This window comes from Schistocerca serialis, chromosome 7, assembly GCF_023864345.2.
Source record: "Schistocerca serialis cubense isolate TAMUIC-IGC-003099 chromosome 7, iqSchSeri2.2, whole genome shotgun sequence".
In the NCBI taxonomy this organism is placed as follows: domain Eukaryota; kingdom Metazoa; phylum Arthropoda; class Insecta; order Orthoptera; family Acrididae; genus Schistocerca; species Schistocerca serialis.
In genome coordinates this window covers 542,321,678-542,334,782 of record NC_064644.1, presented here as the reverse complement: position 1 = coordinate 542,334,782, position 13,105 = coordinate 542,321,678, and the positions used below count along the sequence as shown (strand labels likewise).

Sequence of the window (13,105 nt, the reverse complement as noted above, 5' to 3'; positions counted from 1 at the left end):
ATAGGTATATTGCACCCTAAGCACATTTTTGTACGCATCAGAGTAATGTACCAGTCACGCATATGCAAAGCTTGCGGTCTGTTGTAGGAGTTTCGTGGAAACAGTGGATTCACAAAGAAATGGACCTCTTTAAGATCCAGTGCCTTAGTATTACACAAGTTTTAAAACGGTTTCCTCTGCACTCACTGAGACATGATCCTAGATTGTTCCCAGAGACACTATTACTTGCGAAGCGAAATAGCACGCACATAAAGACCTCTGGGGCGTCCCATGCTTCGTTTCAAGGAGTCTTGCAAGCGCGTCAAGGTAAAATTTCATTTAAAATGTAGCAGCTTCGACGCATACGCTTTTGTGAATCTGAGTGGTTCAAATGGTTCAAATGGCTCTGAGGACTATGGGACTTAACATCTGTGGTCATCAGTCCCCTAGAACTTAGAACTACTTAAACCTAACTAACCTAAGGAAATCACACACATCCATGCCCGAGGCAGGATTCGAACCTGCGACCGTAGCGGTCACGCGGTTCCAGACTGAAGCGCCTAGAACCGCACGGCCACACCGGCCGGCTAATCTGAGTGGTTTCTTCGACTGGTTGATGGAGTGTGATGGCATGACAAGGATAAACTGTACACTGCGTAGTAGAAACAGTAAGACAAAACCACTCAATTCACTTAAGGTTAGCATCTCAACTGCGAAAGATGTGGCAGGAAATGTCGAGCTGCTCTTGCACTGTTTTTATATGCAGATGTAGCAAATCTAATAGTGCCTTACGGAGCGAGGTGTCACAGTGATAACACTCTTGAGTTCTACTCAGGACCACAGTGGCATCTATAGCACGCACATAAAGACCTCGCTCATGGTGAGTTCCGAGACAGTTCCTTTGATAATGCACAACCGATTTACTTTCACATTCTTGCCACTTCTGAGATTGTACTCCATTTCATGATCGAATGGACAATAGGATCTAATCAACCGTCGTCTCTAGTAACAGTTAAAATTGGTCCTTGCAACATCTGTCTCGACAGACTTTGTGCCAATGTACAGAGTGTCCCTAAAAATAACGAAAAACCGTAGGGGCACGTTTCTTATACTGAAACAAGAAAAAAAAAAGTCTAGCGAACTAAGGCTCCAATGCGCGTACTTCGAGAGGTATGAGCACTTGTTAATCTTCGATACTATAGAACACACATCTTCTACTGCAAGCTCATTGCTTTTCATATTTGGGAGGAGGCAGTATGCACTAAAACAACATAAAATGTGTAATAAACATGGGCTCAAAAATGAGTACCTTAAGATCTATGAGTACTTGTTCAGTAGAAAACGTGTATTTCTTACAAGCGAAGATGAGCAAGTGCTCATAGCTCTTAAAGCTTGCACTTTAGACCCCATGTCTATTAGACTTTTTTCTTGTTTTGGTTAATATTTCCTTCTTCCAAAATATGGAAAGCTAGGACTTTGGAGTAGAAAAGATCTGTTTCATACTATAGAAGATGAGCAAGTGCTCATACCTCTTAAGGTATACATTTTATAGCCTTTTTAGAGTTTTTTACTTATGTCTGGTGAAGAAACCCCCACCGAAAAATTTGTCGGTGCTTTTTTGGGACACCATGCATATTTCAGTCACAGATTCTCTTAATCCAGCAGGAAAATGAAACTGGACTGTACTGGACTTGCAGTTCGATATTTTGTTACAAAAAGGAACAAAATGATAATCCCTGAAATGTATAAGTAAATTTGTTGCTTATCTGTAGCTTGTAATTATGTACAAATTATATAACCGTAAGGATAAAAATTCAAACGGAGTTCAGTTTGGATTTTGCTGTTAAATGCGAAGTAGAATTAGCTTGTATCACTTTGTGGCAATTAAATGTACTTCTTACTCACATCACAGCTACATCTGCATGCTGGCTTCAGATTGAACTACATTAAATCACGTCTAAAATGCTTGAGGCTTTCCCGACGGACATGTTGTATAAATGGTGCTCGGGCGCGACTTCGGATGTCATAGTGAAAACTCCACAATATTACATTACTGCAACTGGCCGACATCTTCGGATGCGACAATCACACAGTGTGTTCGTCGCACCTGAAGATGTCGGCCAGTTGCGCTGATGAAATATTGTGGAGTTTTCACTATGACATCCGAAGTCGCGCCCGAGCACCATATATACTACTAACTTGTTATTGAAAACTGAGTTGATAAAACCATTTATTTGGTATGAATGATAGATTTGCAAAAGCGGCTGACATCAATCTGTGCGTGTTGGAGAGTTTGATATCAAGAGTCCTCTACATTAACTATAAGAGTTTACAAAACGTCTGTGGTGCACGTTTCCGAGTTTGTCATGCTAATGCTAGCGCTACCACTCTTTACTTCTATTTGTCAAGTAATACCCTAAGCAACACGATCACTTGTCAACTACTCCTCCAGAAAACTTTGTGCAGTGGAGATCTGACTCCATCTAATCAATATTTTGGCTCTAATCGCGAGACTGAATTGAACGTAATGCAATAGATACTGAACTACTCTAACTACGTGCCACATACATTAATTTAAAAGGTCTATAGAGTCTGATTTCTACTTAAATTAATGGTATACTGTGTGATTAAGCTCTCGAAAAAGCCAAGGGTGAAAATCCATGAGCAAACACAAACAACACTAATTACAAGATATACAAAAAGAGCTGCCATGCAGCTGGCAAAGTTGGGAATAGGTGAAGTTCCTACCGCAGTTCCCAATCACCCGTGGATAATAAGTCACTGAATTGATGGAGACTGTGAACGGCAAACTACGAGCTAATCTGCCGGTTACATATGGAGCCAAGACGGCTTTTGTTTGCGAATGCGAATGCCGTTCGCAGTAACCAATTCGCCTCCAGTATTCCTATCAAGCCAGGGCAGTGCAACACTTACCATGTACGATCGGGAGTCTGTAAAGTGGTGAACTCCACGCTACAGCGGTGAGACAACCAATGTAGTATAGCCCACATTGCTCGATGCAGCACTGGAACTGTGGCTCCATACCAGACACAAAACTGCTATGCCATATGAACGGAGGCTCTTGATCAGAAAATTCGCTCATATTTGCCTCGTATAAACAAACTGAAATTGATACAGAGTTCCCTTGCACCTAACACTGAATGTGCGGTGCGGTCTTGCGGCTACCACTCACACTGCCATTTGATTAGAAATGTCACTCCCACAGTATGATCACGATTGTCCTAAGTCTCCACCTTCCAGCTACCTTCTCTTCCCTCCCAAATTTCCACCTTAGTACTCTCCTAACTCATGTAAGCCATGTGGAGTTTCTTCAAAAAGTACACTCCACCAATGGCGGGACATCTTCCATGTTTTTCCGCCAAGACCATATTTAAAAAAAAAAAAAAATTCTCGTTACTGCCTCTCTCCAACAGAAGAGCAGATCTTTTTTACCAGACCTCTCTCTATTGTGGTATCGAAGAGGTGCTCTCTGCCACACTTCGATGTCATTTTTCAGCTCACCAGTCGAGACATAGATTCACCATTCAGGTGGGAACACTGGCTTGGAAACCAACATGCCCATCAGCTGCAGCTCTTGCAACGCTCAGTACGGTGAACGTCATTCTGCGCCAACCTATTACAGTGACCATAGCAAAACATTTTCTTTTGCAAGCCGATACGGCTTTCTCAGGAAGATCCACAGAAACAACATTCTCAAGGCTGTCTATGAAAGCTGAGATACACTCTCTCTCCACTGCATGGATGTATTACGAGGGCCCCATGCCGACATGACCTGACGCACCTACATGCCTCATTCCCAATAAACGTACATCCATGAGGCACACGGGCAAATCTCCTGCTGCTGAAGCCTGTGGGGCACCATTCCTTCCACAGGTGGAAGCAGGGATCACAACCCCTCGCCCTTCATTCCAGAGTACATGAGCTCAATCCTTCGCATTATGTAAAATGCCAGCAACAAAGTGGCTGTTCTACACTGGTGGTAACCGCTGCATCTAATAGCAGACATCGTTGTCCATGAGAAAGACCCACTTCCAAGATGAGTAGAATTTCTTCACCTCAAAAGACTGCATGTAAAATTACATTCCAACCAACACCGTGCCTAATCGTTGCTACTTCTCTGTATTGTTCACTGAATTGGGCACTGTGGCTCCTTAACTCGATATAAGTGGCCTAATTTGCATACAGTCCATAACTGTGATCAATTATGTAAAAGACAGATAAGCCCAAAGAACTAGCCACGTGTCAGCTCTTTTAAACATTTATTTGCAGCTCAAAGATGTGAACTGGTATTTAGTTCAAGCTGGAAAAGGCTTTCAGATGAAACTTCATCTGACAGCACAGCTATAAATTCTGTGATAAACTATTTTCACAACGTACATTAACGGTGGATTGGTATGTGAGTAGCTAAAAGTGGGCTGTAGCTTAATTATGGATGTTCTGTGTTACACATTCCAGATGAACAGGAAAAATAATTAATTATGTTAACCCACCCACCCACCCACCCACCCACCCACACACCCACACCCACCCACCCACACACACACACACACACACACACACACACATGATTCGAACCTGCGACCGAAGCGGTCGCACGGTTCCAATCTGAAGCGCCTAGAACCGCTCGGCCACCCAAGGAGGCCGGCTGGCGGTTATCTATGAAGAAGTCCCACACCACATGTTCAAACTCTATGGCCGCTGGTGTTCCATCTGACGAGGTCAAAGGGAATTGTCAGTGGACCAATAGGGCATGTTTTGGCGTTTCACTGACAAAGATTGATAAATGTGGATTTATCACTATACAAGGTACATGATAAATTTAGAGTATCCTGTCTTAATACCCATGTACAGAAGTTCAAACGTTTCTCACAATTATTTGCATTGAGCTCTTGATGGAGGGAGCTGTGATGTGGGGGCAACTTATGTGAATGGAGAATGTGTAGGACACTTTTTTGACTCATGCCACTTTCTCGTGCGATTGTGCGGGGGCTAACGTGCGGATCAACTGAAACAGCAGCAAGAACATTAATTTCTACCTCTTCTGTTGTCACATATTTCCTTCTGTTGTGTAGGTATTACACTACCACTTCAACATAACAGGTTGAAAAGAGTGATAAATAACTGCTGAAATGGTTGACATCTTGCCTCATATACTGTATAAGTACGAACAGCATTAACCCTACATTCTCCATACACCGTGAGCATGTCAGGTTTTTCTACATTGATATATCCCATCATCTGCTCATGACCTACTGCTCGTACTGTGAAAACACTAACTGACTAGCAAGTGGCAACGCACTCAAGGAACATATAAGCACACTGTAAGCAATTGTAACAACATGCGACTATGCAAGATGAATGGCGCAAAGAAACTTCTCAAAATATCTCGTAAACGACTCGCACTAGTGTCCTACGACAAACACCACTGACATACTAATTTACTCTGCTTTTAGTGTGTTAATGTCAATAGGCATTGTTCCATTTAAAAAGTGTTTGTTGGCAAAAAAATACACTTTATAAATATCATTGCAGTCCGTTTATCGGTTAACAATACGAGGACTTGACGACCAATCCATTCCGTGAAAACCGCATGTCAATAGCACTTCCCATTTCCAATATTTGTGGTGCAGGTCATCCTGTATATATATAGGGTGGAGAAAAATTGTGTCACGTAATTTTAACCCTGGATAGCTGATGCCAGTAGGAAGCAAAATAATTACTAATGTTGTGTAAGTCTACAACGCACAATTTTTAAACTATGGAAACTTGGCGCCACGAGCTCCGATTGGCCTCGGGAGTGCCCTGTTGCCGGATGCTCTGCACAACGCATGACCGCGAATGTTTTGCCTGCCGGAGATCGCGATGTATCCAAGGAGACTCGCACGCTCATTGGTAGCGCGCCGGCCTTCCACTCTGGGGACCTGGGGGCGAATCCACAGGGGTCCCGACACATCTATTGCAATTTCATGATAAGACGTACCAGAAACAAGCCCGTGAAGAGCTGTTAGTTCGCGTACGGAAAGTCTTTTACAGATTATGTTAACCCTAAAAAGGGCCTTTCTTGTAGCCAGGACATTATTTACTTAAAGCAGGTGCTCGAACTGGCGATTCTCTGACGCCACACAAGATTGAAAACGTCGAATGGTGTTTTGCCGCACTCTCTCAAATATTCCTCGCATTGCCCTGATGTGATTGGCGGCACATTGAAAGCGGTCCATTAATTTCTCTTCGTTTTTAGGTTGGTCGTGTCAAGGTGGGTGAACTGGAACTTCGTAGAATCCCCACAGGAAAAAGTCTGATGGCTTGAGGTCTGGCGATCGTGGGAGCCATGTACTACGAGCACCTCTGCCAATTACCCGGTCGTCGAAGAATTCAATTAAATATCCGCGAACAGCACGAATTTTTATGCTAGGGCGCCCTATCATGCGGCAACCACATGCATAGCCGTGTGTCCAGGGGATCATCTTCCAGCGTACTGGGTAGAGTTTCCTGCAAAAAGTGAAGGTAATTTGCACAAGTAAGTCGAGGAGGTAGACGGACCAGCCCAATCAGATGGTCACCCACAATGTCTGCCCAAATGTTGAGCGAAAATCGTTCCTGGTGTCCGTGGACATATGTAACCTGAGGATTTCCCCTTGCCAAGTCATGAACGTTTCGAGGTATTGTAAAGGCCATCCCGATGGAAGGTAAACAAAAAAATGGTGGGGAAGTGGGAATCTCGCACAATATGTCACAGAACCACCAGCAGAACCCTAACTTCTGTTCATAGTCCGCCACAGTATTTGGGTCTTGGATAGGGTGGAAACTGAATGGATGCCGGCCGTCATCCCTCCCAACCTCCCAGACTAACCGATGCGTGACCCTTATGTCCTGTCCAACCTCTCGAGCACTTGTCTTAGGTGCTTCCTCGAAGCGATCGAGAACAGTCTCTTCAAATGCAGCATTCCGTCGTGTTCGAGGTCTTCCAGCATCACCATGATATCCTGTTAACGAGCCTGTTTCACAAAGTCGCCAGTGAATTGAGGTGGACATTTGCGGGTGTGGTTGGGTACCGTTCCTCATACAACCGTTGAGCTTCATGCGCATTGCCTTCGGCTAGTCCTTAAACAAAAACCATATCTCGTTGATCTTCAAACGAATACTGTGTCGCCACGCTTACTGTGTGACTAAATCACAGGTGACATGTGTGTGCTCCGAAGCGAAGCTTATGTGTGAAGGCCTCTGACATAAGGTGGAGACAAACAGCAAGACCTGTTCGAGAAGTGTGCGTATCACGTTGGGGCAGTGAAGGGGCGAGGGACGTTTGTATGTGTGAACCGACAACCATAGCGCTGCTCGTCAACCGATGAACGGCAACAGGGCAATCCTACGGCCAATCGAAGTATGTGGCGCCAAGTTTCCGTAGTTTAAAAATGATGCGTTGCCGACCTACACAACATTACTAATTTTGGTTCCTACTGGCATCAGCTATCCAGGGTTAAAATTTCGTGACAATTTTTCTCCACCCAGTATATATATATATATATATATATATATATATATATATATATATATATATATATATATATATTGTTTCAAAGTCTTTGTGACTAACGTCTGTATTTATTTCTGGAAACCTTTAATCGTCTGGGAGAGATAGAACACATTATGGAAAACAATTGTTGTTAGAGACATAATGTTCGATGAAGCTTCCCAACAATGCTGGGCAACCTTCAAGAATGAGCAGCCCTGGGACGACGAGATTTTACTGAACTTGTAGGGTCTACTAATCATTTGTGCTGCGTAGTGCCTACCCCAGTAAATTGGTAGAGTGCTTCTCAACAAGAAAACGATAAGCATGAGTATCTCTAAGGGTAGAAAGGTATATTAGAAGCGAATCAAATACTTAAATTTTTCTCGCGTGTGTGTGTGTTTTCATACGTCAATTACTGTTTCCAATCATATTTTTTTAATTACCGCCGGACCTTGACTTAATTTATTCTTTAATGCAGTCATTTGCACTTCTATACGTGTATATGTAACATGCCAAATTTGTTATGTGGTAAGCAACTGTGGTCATTGGCATAAAATCTATAAATTTAGCATTTTCCAGGTCGGTATCTTTGTTTTAGAATACAACGTCGTAACAATTATTTAGTGTCAGCTAGTTTACAGAAACGGAGATCTAGCATATATGATAATTATATCCATATCGTGACATAACTGATGTCTTGCAGGTTATCAGGCGTACGGTCAGATAGAAGTAATTATAACTCTCCTTGTTTATAAAAATAGGTCGTCCCTGGCCACATAACATTGTGTCATAATCTTCTGAAGGTATCTTAATTTGGGAAGTGTTACTACGACGTAACAGTTCAGACTGCCTTGTTAGTTTTGGGCAGTTCCTCGGGAAGTGAAAACAAATGAATATTTTACATAGCTACTCCGGTAATTGAGTGGTCATCAGAGTGGCGAAACACCGATTGTCACAGAAGGCTAGGAGCAATGTGAGTGCTGAGAAAATATCAATACGGGGAAAATGCGAACAGAAATCGAACTGATCGACAGAGAGTAAGATGTGATCGAGAGTTTTACAGAAACACTAACAACACCGTGGTACATTCCTTTTGGCAGATTCAACTGTCGTGCTTAATTTACGAAACTCAGTTTCAGGGTGACGCAACTGACTGGCTGAAAACCTTATAATGTGTCATCAAGCAAAAATATCGCTGACAGCTTCTCCGAGCTGACTTCAATATAGGAACCAGAAAATTAGCTCACTGAACAGCCCAATGCATGGGCTCATTATATTCCTATACTGCTCCACAATTGCTCCACATGTGGTCCATAAACATTGGCGTGGAAGAGAAGTGTCACGTAATATCTAAGTTTTAGAGAACAGTTCTACGCCTTCTGTGGTAAGTCTGGTTTCGTAGCAATGTGTATGAAAGTCGTCTCGTGCTGGCCGCATGTAAATTCTAGGAGAAACCGTGTATATAAACTAAATCCTATAACCCTTACACTAGTTCAAATGAACAAACTTAACCATGGAATACGTCTGTTTACAACTGCACATCAAACTTAGATTGATCTATACCTTCAATGGATTATGACTTAGGGCTTACGTCTTCTAAAAGCACAGATATGTATTTCATGAAAGAGGCCTTACGAGTTTTACGGGATACATATTGCACAAAACTGTGATACGTGTTTTAGCAACTTCTAGTCTGACATCTGCAAACCAAATGGCTGAAACTCATCTATCTCAATAGATAACACTTGATACTCTTAACCTGAAGGATCTGGTTCCAGACTGAGGCTGGGCGATGTAGAGTTGTAAAAAGATGGAAAGTCACCTTGTTATACGATTTCACGATTTACGAGCAAGCAATGGAAGAAGCAACGCTCGTTAAATAGATGGGGCTACGCATACGGGAAGTTTTAAAGTGGACCGAGCGCATGAGACTAATCTCAAGGAGAGGCAGGTAGCAAACCGAGATTCGTCAGAAGAATACTTATGACTTTTAGTCCACTCACGATTACCAAACCTTGTTCGACTGACGCTTCAATAGTTTTCGTTATTCTGGGACCCGTACCAGATAGGATCGAGAGAAGAAATGGAAAAGATCCAAAGAAGAGAAGCGCATTTCGTCTCAGGTCAGTTCAGTAAGTCCAAATGCGACATGGATATGTTAGCCCAATACGAATGGCAGGCGTGAGATAAGAGGCGTTGTGCGTTACCGTGTGGTTTTCTCTGAAAATTTTGGGAGCGTACTCACCTAGGAGAGTCAGCCAATATACTACTCCTTCCTACGTATGCATCGTGAAAAGATCAGGGAGGGAAAATAAGATGGATGCGCTCTCACACAGAGCCTTACCACCAATCATTCTTTCAAGCACAATTCATGACTGGAACATGAGAGGCGATGTGAATGTGCCATAAATAGTGCCCTACGTCATAAGAGGTTTGCGAAGTAAAAGTGGAGAATAAAGGCATATGTATGTAGGCTTAAAACATGAGAAAGACAGTGTTACGGAAGATCATGAGAAGATGGTCACTTTACCGAGGGGAAGCTAATACAGTCTACCTACTTCTGGAAAGGGAAGCAAGAAGTAACTGGGCTGTGTGAGTACTGAGGAAGTGTGTTTAGAGGTAAGGCAGTCGAGATGTGTTGTTACACTGAATTTATTCGAAGCTGCATCCACAGTTGGCAGCAAGTTTTTCATGAATTTGGGAACAGCGTTTTTTTACAATTTCCTAATGAACAAGTGTATGCTATGTTTCTTTCACTTACTGCAGCCGTTTTTTCTTGTAGACCGACATTATTTTTCCAGCAGCAGGCGGCGTTACATACTTCCTGAACAGGGACGATAGGTCATCGACCACCTAGCTCATTCCCCAGAGAAAGGATTATCGATAGCCACCAGCTCCTCCCGCAGCCGGTCATCCTTGGTCTCTATTGCCAATTTGTGGAGCTTCGACTTGAGGCAGAGCAGAGACACGGTTGTACGTAGTTCAACAAAGACGGGCCAATGAAAGCGCTAGTGGTACGTATGTATAGGACCGTTCATAAGTACCTCCACCATTTCAGAAGATAACTCTGCAAAAACTACAAGATATGTACAAAATAGACGCATATCTAGGGTAGAGCATATCTTGTCATCACACGTGCTCAGTATAGGAACCGTTTGTGACGTTGCAAATGTCAGCATGTGCGTGCAGATCTACATCTACGTCTACATCCACATCTACATAAATACTCCACAAGGCACCGTACGGTACGTGGCGGAAGGTACCCTGTACCACTACCAGTCATATCCTTTCCTGTTCCACTCGCTGACAGAGCGAGAAAGAAATGATTATCTACATACCTCCATTTGAGCTCTCATTTCTCGTATCTTCTCTTGTGGGTCTTACACAAAATGCATGCTGGTGACAGTACGATCGTTCTGCACTCAGTTTCAAATGCAAGATTTCTGTATTCCCTCAATAGTTTTCCTAGACAAGAGCGCCGCCTTCCCTCCAGGAATTCCCCTTTGAGATGCCAAAGAATCTCCGTAGTATTTGTCTGTTGTAACAAATCTGGCAGACCTCCTGTTAATTGCTTCTTTGTCTTCCTATAAGCCGACCTCGTGCGAATCCTAAACATTCGAGCAGCACTCAAGAACAGGTCGCAACACCGTCCTATATGCGGTCTCCTTTACAGATGAACCACACTTGCCTAAAATTCTCCCAGTAAACCAAAGTCGGCCATTCGCCTTCCCTACCACAATCTTAATATTAGTATTGGATGGCAGTGTGGAGGGTAAAAATCGTAGAGGGAGACCAAGAGATAAATACACTAAGCAGGCTCAGAAGGATGTAGGCTGCGGTACGTACTGGGAGATGAAGCAGCTTGCACAGGATAGAGTAGCATGGAGAGCAGCATCAAACCAGTCTCAGGACTGAAGACCACAACAACAACCACAATCCGCACATGCTTATTCCATTTCATATGCATTGCTACATCTACATCTACGCACAATGTGACTGTATTAAGCAAGACACTACTAATGCTATATCAGAACTAGACCGCAGATTTGAGGTAAAAACCTATTTTGTTCCTGAGTTCCTATTTGCATAAAAATTTGTACTTATGCGTTTCATGACTATTTACACTTAATAGCGTTAATTCTATAGGACCTAAAAAAAGCCTATTTCGACGTTAGTGCCTATTTTTGCCTATTTCGGCTTTAATATCCTAAAAAGTGCCTATTTCATCATATAAGACAGTGGCTCCAAGTTTTTCCACACTATAAGACAGATGGAAAAAATATTTTCTGCCCAGCGTGCAGCAAGGAGGCTAGGTGATATGCGCTCATGCTTCATATTTGCCTAACACTTCGGTCTTTTTTATATTTGTACATCGCTATCCCTGTTAATACCAAATACTCTTTATAGGTGTTTTATTATTCATATGTAAAAAACTAGATCACGAATCTTTAGGTTAAAACCTATTTTTTTCCTAAGCTCCAACTTGCATATAAGTTGGTACTTAAGCGTTTCGTGACTAACTAAACTGAATACCGTTAGTTCTATAGGACCTAAAATTGCGTATTTCGACGTTGACGCCTAATTTTGCCTATTTCGGCACCAAAATTCTAAAAAGTACCTATTTCGTTAATCTGACATAGAGTTCTTGTGTTTTCAAAGATTAGAAGAAGGAAGTAAACTTAGGGCTTTACGTCTCGTCGAAGGCGAAGGTCGTTAGAGACTGTTTACAATTCCTTTGCTTGCCTTACTAGCAACAGCACTCGGCACGGTTGAATGGTCACCCATCCAAGTACGCGCCGAGCGCAACAGTGCTTAACTTCGGTGAGCAAATGGGAACCGGTCAAAGATTTGAGTTACACATTAGAATCGAACGTGAGAATACTAAATGTTATATTTGAAAATATTTCGTTCGTAGGATTCTGGCCAGCTGTGTATTTTTGCAAAGAAACGGTTTCATAGGCCTTAAGCTGAGCACAGATTAAAAAATCACAATGTTAATCGTAGACGCCCTGTATAGCTAAATTACTGCCCTTCGCGCATTTTCTCGCTGCTACCTACAGGTAGTCCTATCAAACTACTCTGTTTCGTGAAAGGTATTATACGTGAATTTTCCGATTTCAAAAATAATTTACCAGTAGTGAGATGTTTTCATCTGAAGCACCGGTAGATTCCATTCGCTTGTTCAAAAGGGGCGGCCATCTGTCAGGTGCCATATGTCCAGCAACGAATACGGTACTTCCCCTCCCGCTTTCATGCAACGCAGTAAAAGGGAAAAAAAAGCAAGTCATCGTTCACTTTTTCCCAGCGAAAACAAATCACTACATTGTGTAGCGACCGACGTGTTAAGTGTTACTGACGTTCTAAGTGCAAAATAAATTCTAGTTTCTGTGTGAGAATACTACGCCATGCCGAAAAGAGCTAGTTCAGTCTACTTATATAAGGCAGTGGCTGCAAGATTTTCCGCATTATACAACAAATGGGAAAACTATTTTCTGCCAAGCATACAACTAGGAGGTTAGCTGATGTTTTTCCGAGACTTCTTATTTTCCTGTCACTTAGGATTCTTTCTTATCGCTATCCTTTAGTAATACG

The 13,105-nt window shown here is 42.6% G+C and overlaps 1 protein-coding gene across 1 annotated transcript in view; it reads right to left on the bottom strand.

Annotated features, from left to right (window-relative positions):
• The window catches only part of LOC126412484 (acetylcholine receptor subunit alpha-like 1), a 429,340-nt gene that overhangs the window by 56,886 nt on the left and 359,349 nt on the right, over nt 1–13,105 (bottom strand). The window lies entirely within an intron of this gene.